The 8,367-nt window shown below is 38.5% G+C and overlaps 1 pseudogene; it reads right to left on the bottom strand.

Annotated features, from left to right (window-relative positions):
* Positions 1-505: 505 nt before the first annotated feature.
* LOC134364494 (cysteine and histidine-rich domain-containing protein 1-like) lies at positions 506-1,522 on the bottom strand (annotated as a pseudogene).
* Between the last annotated feature and the right edge of the window lie 6,845 nt (positions 1,523-8,367).

Below are 8,367 nucleotides of genomic sequence, written 5' to 3'. Positions count from 1 at the left end.
TTCTAGGAAAAAGTAACCATCCGACATGGCAAAAATAACGCAGAGCTTCATCTCTTCCTTAAAGATTTTCAAGCATTATAAGAACTCAAATCCATGAAAAAACTGATCAAAAACTTGACATTTCATTTTACTTTACTAATTATGGGGTAATAGAAAGAGATGTTTAAAAAAAACCAACAAATGTTCCTTAATATTCCTTTGTTAACATAATATTATACTAAGAAATACTGCAATTATGTTTATGAGCTATTTTCCAGCTGCTTCAAGTATAGGACACAATTATTATTCTATCTGTGAGGAGAAATGTATAATCAACCTTACATAATTGAAAAGGAAGAGGGTAGACACAAAAAGATGAACTGACTTTAGCTTTCAAAAACCTAATGTTGACCCTGAAATACCAGATTCAACAGCATCAACAACAAAAGATTACAGCAGCAAGCCCTCACTTTACCACACATTATTAAGAATTCTTAAATAGGCAATTGCTTTTTTCCCCTCCCACTCAATTTGTTATACCTTCTTTTTGTTTTTTCTGGTTTGGGGTTGCAGGCAGTTCAAGGCTTGCCCATCGCAGAGGTTCAGCTTTTCTCCTGGCGATCTCAATCTTCATTGCAGTCATAGTTACATAACTTCACTTTACAGCAATCACACCCCATAATCTCACATTTTGGTGAAATTCTTTCTCTGCTTCAAATACGATATGCACACTTAACGAAGTACTATTTGCTTCTACTCAACTAAGTTCTAGAAGCGAATTTTTAGTATATTCTGAAATGGTGACTTCACTCCCCGTCTGATGCCAGTCACGTCTACTTGGACCAACTTTTCCCCCCGCATCCCTTTTAGTCCATATGTGTCTCTCTGTTGTGCAGCACTCTTGGGCTGAGAATGTATTAAAATCAGAAGTTTTTCTTTTACAACAGTTTCAGTATTTCAGCCCCTCACAAAAAATAGGAACTCCAGAGTGATATACACAGACTTCTTCTAGACTCTGGGGACCCTAATATGTCTTTCAACACCCATTTTTACATGAGGTCCCAATCGTCATCTCATCACCATCATCTTCTTTCTTACCTTCTTAATTCCCTGATCGTGGTTTAAATTTATCAAGTACTTGTTTTATGGAGGCAGATATTTTTAATTCCACATTTGTCATTGGTTCGTCTGGGCTTGGCCTTTTTACTGCTTTTTTACTGGTTTAGGGGCTTGAATGATGTGCTCCTGAAATGTGGGTTTCAATTCAGATACTTCTTTCTTCTCAGTAGTCTTGACTTCAGGTTTGACTGGTTCAAGTGGCTTCTCACTATTATGCCCACATTTTGTACGGCCTACAATGCTTAAGAAATCAAAAGTCACTTGTTCTTCTCTTGCAGCAAGACCAACCTTTTAATACATTGTAAGATACTGGAACACCTGGGTGATATGTGCAAGCATCATCAGAATTAGTCTCGGGATCTACGTGCTGACGTGCTGACTGCAGCCCCAGTTGGAGCACAGCAGGGCTGTTTTCTTTTCCCATCACTACAGGCAAACCCAAATACCAGGAACTGCAAGGGGGTGCATTTACAACTTCCTGTTACAAGCACCAGTCTTGGTTGTTCTTTTAACAGCACTAAATTTAAATTCAGTACAAAAATGGAAATCTGGGGGATCTTTCCCCCTGCTTTTCAACTGATTGCTTTGCTTAAATAGCAAGCACAAGGGCCATGTGACTAGGATCTTATTGAGTTAGAGCTGGAAGGGAACATGGGAGTTTTTCACAGTTTATGGGGGAATAGCCAAGAAACATTGAGGGGTTAAATCAGGGGTCACCCAGAAGATGGGAGACCCAGGAGTAGAGCCTTCTTCCTCTAATCCCCAATTGCATGTCGTTTCCCCTCGTCTGGCTACAGCCTCCTCCAGGACCTTTGTGGGAAGTGAATACATATTTGTTGATGTGACAACATCAAAACAATGTCTTTCTTTGGAAAATGTAAAGTGAAGGGGAAAAGGCAGCTTCTGGTAAATGGAATTAATTCTCTGCAGGCTGAATTCTTACCCAGTCAGTGCTAAGGAATTTCGCTCATGCAGTGAGAATGAAAACATATTGAAACAAATAACCCAAGTTTTCCGTTGCAGTTTCAGAAGATGAGGATTTGGCTCGTTATTAATATTCTCTGCTTGATTGCTTCTTTTTGTTGTGCTGGAGATGAAAGTGCCCTGTGGTCCTTCTTAAGCAGCTGCTCATTAATCTGCAGACGGGGCTGGAGGAACAACTGGCACAGGACATATCCTAGTAGGCTGGGGGCACATGGGGCATCTGTGGGAAGCCCAGGAACATGCCAGCCAAAGCGAGGCTGGCAAAGCTCCCCTTTCATACCCTCTTTGTTCTCCTTTCTGCAGATACCTCATCTCTTTAAGGAGGAAACCCATTTTTAATGATTACCATGCATATTCCCATTGACTTTTCGCAACACCACTTGGATGTAAATATTTCTATCTCTGGTTTCCTGATTGACCCTTGAGACCCAGAAGTTAAGTCACTTACTTTATGGGGCATCATAAAGTTAGCATAAAGATTGTTGAGGATGTGGACTCTTTGAGCCAGTCTGTCTGGATGCAAATTCCAGCTTCACCCCTTAGGAGCTGTGCGACCTCAGGCAAGCTACTTAAACTTTCTATACCTCAGTTTTCCCATCTGTAAAATGAAGACAGTGATACTAATAGTTCTTGTCTCTTAGGGTTGTTGGGAGGATGAAATGAATCAGTACGTGTAGAATTTGGAACACTTCTTGACAAGTGAGGATGCTGTGGGAGAAGCACGGACCCAAGCCCGTTTGACTCCAGGCCTCCAGTTCTCTTTCCGCTATGTACAAGCTGCTCCTCTCAGAAGCCCAGCTTCCCTCATGACACTTGACCATTCTTCAGACATTTCTCTCCCCTCTCAGCACAACCCACGTCCTCTGAATGCCAGTTCTCCAGGAACTACCAGGTGTTTGAATTAGTTATCCTGATAAGTCGCTTCAGGCTGAGGTGTTACCGAGTGCTCTTCGCTTGATGTTATGCTTTTTGCTATGCTGGAGGTTTGACTTGTGTAGACTTGGAATGTGCTGGTTTATAAAGTAGAGGTGGGATATTCACTGGTAGAGGGACTGTACAGAAGATAGGCAAGCTGGAGAAAAGTTGTTTCTGCTTTTATATATATATATAAAAAAAAAGACTAATGTGAGAAGGGCAGCTACTGCCCCAGACTCTGGAAAATAGATCTTAGGGCCATCAGGCCTTTACTTAACTCTCAAATATCTCACCATTTGTTAGTCTTTACTTGCAGGGAGGTCAGCCAGATCTGCGGGTAGCAAGTCATCTTCATAAAAACTCGTCACTCCAAAACCCTTGTAGAAACTGATCTACTATTTTGATAGTCTTGTTATTGTTAGCTATTAAACATTTCCGTTCACAGATTAACATATTTTGGGGAGTAGTTTTCTCAAGCCAACCTGATTATTTATTTTAAATTTATTTAAAAATTTACCTTAATCTATATCTTAAGATTAGATGCTTGAATTGTGGTTTGCCAAGAAAACAATACCCGATTCAAAACTTTGTTTATGCCTAAACCTTAAAACCTTATCAGGCTAGAGAAGATTTTGAAAACAAATCCTGCTTGACCTAATGGTGCAAAGAGAGCACACTGAAAAGAAAAAAAATTGGCAGGAAGCAAAAAAGAAATAAACTGATTTAGTACTCTCTCCTATTGCTAAAAACGGACCTAAAAAGGGGAGTGAGCTAAGGGGCCACTAATCTTTTAAGGAAACAAATCGTGTGTGTGTGTGTGTGTGTGTGTGTGTGTGTGTGTGTGTGTGTGTGTGTGTGTGTGTGTGTGTGTGTGTGTGTATGCTTTATTTCTGTTGACAGATGGGTCTTAGCTACCAAACTTGGAAGAATTGTAGGCGGTAAATCAGTTTTCCCATTTTATGACAGACTTTATCATGAAAGATGATTCTAAATGTAAACACAGTGGGTAAAATGCCACTTAGAGGGAATTTAATAAACATACTAATTTAGACCCCAGCAAGAGAGCACCTAAATATCAAACATAATGATATACCACAAATCAAATATTCAGGATATCTATTTTAATCTAAGAGGAAACAGAACTCTTTATTCTAATCTTGCTGTAAAGCCTTTGGCTTCCTAAAGTATGTGATCTTGTTAAATTAAAGGATTAAAGTGAATGCATCCTTACTTTGGTATGTACTTACAACTAAATAAATAACATGCTTGTTATGACTGCAAACAAAATGAATTAAGTGAAACAAGGCAGACAGCATGGACTTGCTGGTGTCTTTGTTTTTGACAGCCTCTAATCCTAGAAACAGGAAGATACTGAGATGAATAAACATTCCTTGTCTATGTGAGCTCCCAAGTGGTTAAGTCTGTGCCCAGAGCGGTGCTAAGAAGTCCAGAAACTGAAGCATCTGGAGACCTTGCATATGAGTAAAGGAATCTCTCCCTTCTATTGTCTTCTCTGTTTCCTGCTTATCCAAAAATACTCTAAGGTTTTAGCATTTGGGGTCCTCAAATAAAGTAAGGGAGACAGTGGAGAAAAACAAACTCCTTGTTAGACTTTTGAAGAATTGTCCCGCTTGTGCAGCTGTCCCAGTTTTGTCTCCATCAATTGTCAATGCACCTTTCAAAAAAGAAAAAGAAGTCGTAGTGCTTTCCGTGAAATCCCTTTCCCAGCAACATTTAACCCAGGGGCCACAGATGTGTCCCCTTTCTTCATGGAATGCTGCCCCGAGCCAAGTATGACAGCAGTTAAACAGCCCACGAACACACCACAAGTATTTGTTTAGTGGGAATCAAAATGTGGAGTGGGCTACAGAAGTGGGGGCTGGATTATTAAGACCAGGTTGAAGAGTGCTGCGGTGGTGCTCGGGTAAATATCACTTGTGGTACAATATTGAGAAGACTGGGAAGTCATCAACCAGTCCTTTGGAACTGAAACACATGATTTAACCACAAGCTGTACTTTATGAAATCTTAAACTGTAACACGAACAGTGACCTAATTCAATCCATGTGGGCTACATGTTTGATGTCAACAGACTTTTCTTTTTAAACTGTTCGGAGAATGCAACAGGGTTTTTAGTCTTTAATAAAATCCGGGCTGTTTCCTGCTAAATCACTTATCTTGAGAGATTAATGATTTTTACACTCTGATTGATATTCCATGGATTCCATGAGTTTTCCTGAGTCTTTTCATTCCTATCCTTTTCACAAGGGACAATTAACTGTAAGTCTTAAAATACTGGTTTCCTGCAGGTGTAATAGATGTGGAAGGAGGTCCTGAGGCAGACAATGCTGCTCTCTGCCTGATGGGCTTGTAAGAGATACAAAATGAAGATAATAGTTGCTGTCAGAAGTAATATACATGATTCTTGCTTCGTACAGAGGTTACTTGTGGATTTAACATGACAGATATGCATAGAAAAACACCTTTTAAGCAACTCTTCTTAAAACAGTTTGAGACGTCCTTGGGGGCTGGTGTTTGCCCATGGATTAGGTCCACGGCATGTTTTTTGTTTGTTTGTTTGTTTGTTTGTTTGTTTTAACCAAGATAAAGTATTCATGGCATGATTGTAAGTTGATTCTTCCACTACATAGACAACTAGTTAGCTGTTCACTTTTTTTTTTCTTTAGCACTGTCACCAATAGCTTTAAAAATACCCGATGGGCACATTTCACAAGTGTTATCTTTTTAAAGACTGACTGTGACTAAAATTTCTGAGATGACAGTCTCAGTCCAGACTAGAATAGTTGAAAGTGATACAGTGTCTGCCCTCAAGTATCCCTGGGGACTTCTAGGTTGACAAAGGCAGGGATAACATTACTAGATTTTAAAAAAGGGCAGCAGGAAAAAGCTCAGGCCTATGCCTCATCCCTAACTATTCTCGGTTCTTCGGTTTCACTGCTCAACCTGATTGTCCCTGGACCACAGCATTGACTCACTAGAGGCTTTGTCACAAATGCCTCAGCAGATGTTCAGGCCCCTCCAGACCTACTGAGTCAGAATCTGCATTTTAACAAAAACCCTAGCTGATTCATAGGCACATGTAAGTTTGAGAGGCACTGCTTTAGAGGGCTTTTGGGCATGGCTTTAGGGGACCTTAACTAGCTGAGCTGATCTTTTAAAAAGTACTCCAGAGAAGGAAAATTTTCTGTTAGATGAAACCCTGAAACATCATAGCAGATGAATTAGTATCAGGCTTGAATGTATACAGAACCATATTTCTAACTAAGTAGTACAGGATGGTGTTCAGCTCTGAACCTGGAGAACCACTTTTCATTCCTCTGTAAAGGCCTGAGGTTGGGGACAGAAAGAGAGGACATAGCCTGGGACATGCTTACCTCGGTTTTGTCACAACTTTAAGGTGACCTCTGCTCTTTAATTTTGAATTTGAACATTCAAATATTCTGAAGCAGAGGAGTCCTCATGATGTCAAGTTTATCTTCTAAAAGCAGATAGGTAGGAGGGGTCCTTTTCCCAAGGGTGAGGCTTCAGCACCTTAAAAATACTTTGGTTAATAGTATATAAGATACACACATTCTATATATCGGATAAAATTGAATGTTCAAACCAAATTATTAAATAATATTACTTATATTCCCATTGACATTTGTCTTGTGTAATAAAAGAAAATGTATTCTCATCAGGTATTTTCTCATTTTTAATTTATTAAAAATAAATTCACTTAACTAAAACGTTCAAATGATGAAAATGAAAAAATAAGCCTATGTCTTTCCCTCTTCAGGCTTCTCTTTCAATACTGCACACATAGGTATGGTTAACAATTTCTTTTCAATGTTCTTCCAGAAGAAATTATTTTATTTCGTGCTTCTCTCTCGCTCTCTCTCTCGTCTTCCTGATTTTAATGGTTTTTAAATCTATACAACAGAATCATATCATACTGATTTCATAGCACCTTGTTGTTTTTTTTTTCACACAATTTGTTTAGTGGAACTTTCTGTTATCACCTACAGATATACATCATTTAAAAAACCTTTTTATTCGGAAATACTTTCAAACTCACAGAAAAGTTGCAAGAATAAGAATAGTGCATTATATACTTTGCCTAGATTCCCTTGTCTGTTAACTTTCCATCCCATTTGATTTATGATTTCAGCTCTGTCATCCCCATCTCTTTCTGTCTCTCACTCTCTGTCCTCTTGCTCTGTCTAACTCTACGTGTTGTGTATAAATTCCTTATCTGCATCGTTTGGACGTCAGTTGCCTACATTATGATGCTTTATTTCTAAATATCGGAATGTACATTTTCTAAGAATAGGGAAGTTGGGGGCTTGCTGGTTAGCTCAGTCCATTAGAGCACAGCTTTATAACACCAAGGTCAAAGGTTCAGTTCCCCTTACAACTGAAATAAAATAATAAAATAATAAGAATAGGGAAATTCTCTTACATAATCACCTATTACTATCAACTTAATAAGTTTAACATTAATACAATAACATTAATACAATAAGTTTACAATTAATACAATAACACCTATAGTGTCACTCATCACTTAATGGTGGGGATACGTTCTCAGAAATTTGTCCCTTTGCTATTTCATCGTTGTGTGAACATCAGAGTATACTCACACAAACCTTGACGGTACAGCTACTACACTCCTCAGCTCCTGAATCTTATGGAACCGCCATTGTATATGAGGTCTATTGTTGACCAAAATGTTAAACAGCACATGACTTTTGCAGTTTTATCAATTGATCCAACAATGTCTTTTTCTAGTATTCATTTTCCTCCAATATGGGTATTATATTTAGTTATGTCTTTTTAGTTTCCTTTAACCTGAACAGTGCTTCAGCCTTTCTTGGCTTCTCTTATACTATATAAGAGATACCGTGTCCTTTTCAGGATATCACGTGTACAAACACATTACATCCTCATGTTAATTTTGATCACCCATCAAGGAGTAGTCCAATTTCTCTACTTCATATTTGCTATTTTGTCTTTTACAGTTAATAAACATTCCATGGGGAAACAATTTAAGACCGTACAATCATGCTACTTATCAAAATTTCCCCCTAAATTTTTTATTTTTTGGCCATTCTTGCCTGAATTTTTGGTACGATAGCTGCAAAAGAATGACCTTCTGTCTCCAACACTCACTCAATAATCTCTTATGCTTGAAATCCTACTGTAATCAAGAAGCCTCCCTTCTTCCTTAATTACTTAATTAACAAATTAATTTGCATAGACTCCTATTTTTTCCTTAACGGATTATAATTTATTATTGGTCTTAGTTTAGGCCACCAGTTTTCTCAAAATTGGCACTGAATACTCTTTCATCTGACTCCTGTGTCCTTC

The sequence above is a fragment of the Cynocephalus volans genome, chromosome 16 (genome assembly GCF_027409185.1).
Source record: "Cynocephalus volans isolate mCynVol1 chromosome 16, mCynVol1.pri, whole genome shotgun sequence".
Taxonomy (NCBI): Eukaryota; Metazoa; Chordata; class Mammalia; order Dermoptera; family Cynocephalidae; genus Cynocephalus; species Cynocephalus volans.
Note: the sequence above shows the minus strand (reverse complement) of the source record. Positions and strands in the feature narration are given on the sequence as shown.